We start from the raw sequence: 4,001 nt of genomic DNA on the forward strand, positions 1-4,001 counted from the left end.
AATTACTTTTTTAAAGATTTATTTATTTGACAGACAGAGATCACAAGTAGGCAGAGAGGCAGGCAGAGGGGGGCAGGGGAAGTAGGCTCCTCACTGAGCAGAGAGCCCAATGCGGGGCTCCATCCCAGGACCCTGAGATCATGACCTGAGCCGAAGGCAGAGGCTTTAAACCACCGAGCCACCCAGGCGCCCCTCTTCCAGGATTTTTATGGTTTCAGGACACACACTTAGGTCTTTAATCCAGTTTGAATTTATTTTTGTGTATGGTGAAGAAAGTAGTCCAGTTTCATTCTTTTTCATGTAGCTGTCTGGTTTTCCCAACACCATTTGCTAAAGAGATAGTCTTTTTTCCAACAGGCAGTCTTTCCTGTTTTGTTGAAGATCAACTGACTATACAGTTTTATGTTCCTTTCTGGGTTTCCTATTCTTTTCCACTGATCTATATGTTTATTTTCCTGCCAGGATCATACTCTTTTGATGATTACAGCTTTGTTGGGTTTTTTTGTTGTTGTTGTTAAAAGAGTTTATTTAATTATTTGAGAGAGACAGACAGAAAGAGAACATAAGTGGGGTAGATGCAGAGGGAGAAGCAAACTCCCCACTAAGCAGAGAGCCTGGTGCAGTAGTTGATCCCAGACTCCTGGATCATGACCTGAGCTGAAGGCAGATGTTTAACTGAGCCACCCAGGTGCCTCATCACTATAGCCTTGTAATATAACTTGAAGACCAGAATTCTGATATCTCCAGCTTTGCTCTTCTTTTTCAAGGTTGCTTTGCTATTCACAGTCTTTTGTGGTTCCATACACATTGTAGGAATACTTGTTCTAGTTCTGGTAAAAACGCTAGTTAGGTATTTTGATAGTGATTGCATTAAATGTGCAGATTGCTTTCGGCAGTATAGATATTTTAACAAGATTTTTTCTTCCAATTCATGAGCATGGGATATCTTTCCAATTCTTTGTGTCATCTATTTCATCAGTGTTTTATTGTTTTCAGAGTCTTTCACGTTTTTTAAGTTTAATTTTATTTTTTCAGTGTTCCAAGATTCATTATTTATGTAGCACACCCAGCGCTCTATGTAATACATGCTCTCCTTAAAACCCATCATCAGGCTCACCTAACCCTCCACCCCCTTCCCTTCAAAACCCTCAGTTTGTTTCTCAGTGTCCACAGTCTCTCATGAGGACGTCTCCCCCTCCAACTTCCCCCAATTCACTTTTCCTTTCCTTCTCTTAATGTCCTCTGTGTTATTCCTTATGCTCCACAAGTAAGTGAAACCACATAATTGACTCTCTCTGCTTGACATATTTCACTCAGCAAAATCTCCTCCAGTCCCATCCATGTTGATACAAAAGTTGGGTATTCATCCTTTCTGGTGAAGGCATAATATTCCATATTATATATGGACCATATCTTCTTTATCAGTAATGTGGCTGGACACAAAATCAATGCACAGAAGTCAGTTGTTTTCTTATACACTAATAATGAAAATAGAGAAAGGGAAATTAGGAATCAATTCCATTTACTATAGCACAAAGAACTAAGGTATCTGGGATTAAACCTAAGCCAAGAGGTAAAGGATCTGTACTCAAGGAACTACAGACACTCATAAAAGAAACTGAAGGAGACACAAAAAGATGGAAAAGCATTCCATGCTCATCGATCAGAAGAATAAACATTGTTAAAATGTCACTACTGCCTAGAGTAATCTATACTTCCAATGCCTTCGTGATCAAAATTATGCTGGTATTTTTCAAAGTGCTGGAACAAACAATCTTAAAATTTTTATGGAATCAGATGAGACCCCAAATGGCTAAGGAAATGGTGAAAAAGAAATACAAAACTGGGAGCATCACGTTGCCTGATTTCAAGCTTTATTACAAAGCTGTGATCACCAAGACAGCATGGTACTGGCACAAAAACAGACACATAGACCAGTGGAACAGAGTAGAGAACCCAGATACGAACCCACAACTCTATGGTCAAATAATCTTTAACAAAGCAGGAAAAAACATCCAGTGGAAAAAAGGCAGTCTTTTCAATAAATGGTGCTGGGAAAATTGGACAACTATGTGTAGAAGAATGAAACTTGACCATTCTCTTACACCGTACACAAAGATAAACTCGAAATGGATAAAAGACCTCAACGTGAAGCAAGAATCTATCAAAATCTTGGAGAGAACATAGGCAGTAACTTCTTCAACATCGGCCACAGCAACTTCTTTCAAGATACTTCTCCAAAGGCAAAGGAAACAAAAGCGAAAATGAACTTTGGGACTTCATCAAGATCAAAAGCTTCTGCACAGCAAAGGAGTCTTTCACTTCTTTGATTAGGTTTACTCCTAGGTATTTTGTTGTTTTGGATACAACTAACCATGAATGGAGTTGTTTTCTGTTTCTCTTCCTGCTGTGTCTTTGTTGGTGTGTAGAAATGCAACAGATTTCTATATATCGATTTTGTATCCTGTGACTTTACTGAATTTGTATATCAGTTCTAGCAGTTTTTTGGTGGTGTCTTTCTGGTTTTCCACATATGGTATCACGCCATCTGCAAATAGTGAAAGTTTTACTCCTTCCTTGCCAATCTGGCTTCCTTTTATTTCTTTTTGTCTTACTGCTATAGCTAAGACTTCTAGTACTATGTAGAATAAAAGTGGTGAAGATGGACAACCCCCCTCATTCCTGGCCATAGAAAAAGCTCTGTTTTTCCCCAATAGGGATATTAGCAGTGGGTTCTTCATATATGGCCTTTATTATGTTGAGGTATGTTCCCTCTAAACATACGGTGTTGAGGACTTTTACCATGAATCGATGTTTTATTTTGCCAAATGCTTTTTCTGCATCTATTGAAATGGTCATATGGTTCTTATCCTCTTATCTATCTCTCTGTTGATCAATTCATTTTTCATACTATAAGAAGACATAATGTTATTAATGTAGAAACAATAAAGATTTCAAACGAAACTGCAATTATTCTTTTGAAACACCAAAAAAAAATGTTCCTTATTTTCAGATGGATACGCTGTTAATTCTATAATAACATTTACAGCGTCATCCCTATTGTTCTTCAGGACTCAGATGCCTTTGCTTCTGACACTTTTGCTTGTGACATGACCAATTCTCTGTCCTTAACCTCTGCATATGTTTCCTCAACCTCTTCCTCCTCATTTTCCTCCAGTACAGTTGGAGTCTGTGTGTTCTCCTGCATGTTTGAGACAGCTTCACCTTCAACTTTGATTTCTCATCAGCAGCTAGGTATGCCAGCTGAGACAAATCCTTGATCTTGGCGTCCTCAAAAACTATGTAGGTATCTGAAGCTGGGCTCTTGCAGACATCTGGTTCTGTGGTGGGATATTCTTAGACTTCCAGATAGTGACTCTAGTGACTCCTTTAACCTGTCGTAGACCCATTTCCATAACTTCTTTTCACTCCGGTTCTGTTTTGCTTTACTGACTGGTTCTTTATCAATTTCAGTTGCTGCTGCCAGCTGGGCTTATGCGGTTGCCAGCGTGGAATCTTGTTCCTCAAGTTTTGATTCATCAGCATTGGATTCCATGCCAGACCCAGTCTTAGTCTGGGGCTATGGTAACTCCTAATTTTTACCAGGGGTGGTTTCTGTGGGTTCAGCTGGCATTGTGTGCAGGAAACATGAAACCAAGATGGCAACAGAAAGGGAGCAAGTGAGAGTGTAGCCAGGCTTGTTGCAGAGGGATTATCCTTTCTTTTATTAATGTGATTATCACATTGATTGATATATGAATATGGAACCACTCTTGAAACCCAATTATAAATCCCTCTTGATTGCAGTGAATGATTTTTTTAATGTATTGTTGGGTTTGGTTTGTTAGTATTTTATATGGTAATGCTGATCTCCTGGAATGAAATTTGAAGTTTTCTTCCTTTTTCTATTTTTTTAGAGTAGTTTGAGAAGATTTTAACACTCTTTTAAATGTTTGGTAAAATTTGTCTGAAGCCATCTGGTCCTGGACTTTCGTTTGTTG

General features: G+C 38.7%; 1 pseudogene; it reads right to left on the reverse strand.

Annotated features, from left to right (window-relative positions):
• Nucleotides 1–2,954: 2,954 nt before the first annotated feature.
• On the reverse strand, nt 2,955–3,634 carry LOC122890392 (annotated as a pseudogene).
• Nucleotides 3,635–4,001: the final 367 nt, after the last annotated feature.

This window comes from Neovison vison, chromosome 11, assembly GCF_020171115.1.
Source record: "Neovison vison isolate M4711 chromosome 11, ASM_NN_V1, whole genome shotgun sequence".
NCBI lineage: Eukaryota > Metazoa > Chordata > Mammalia > Carnivora > Mustelidae > Neogale > Neogale vison.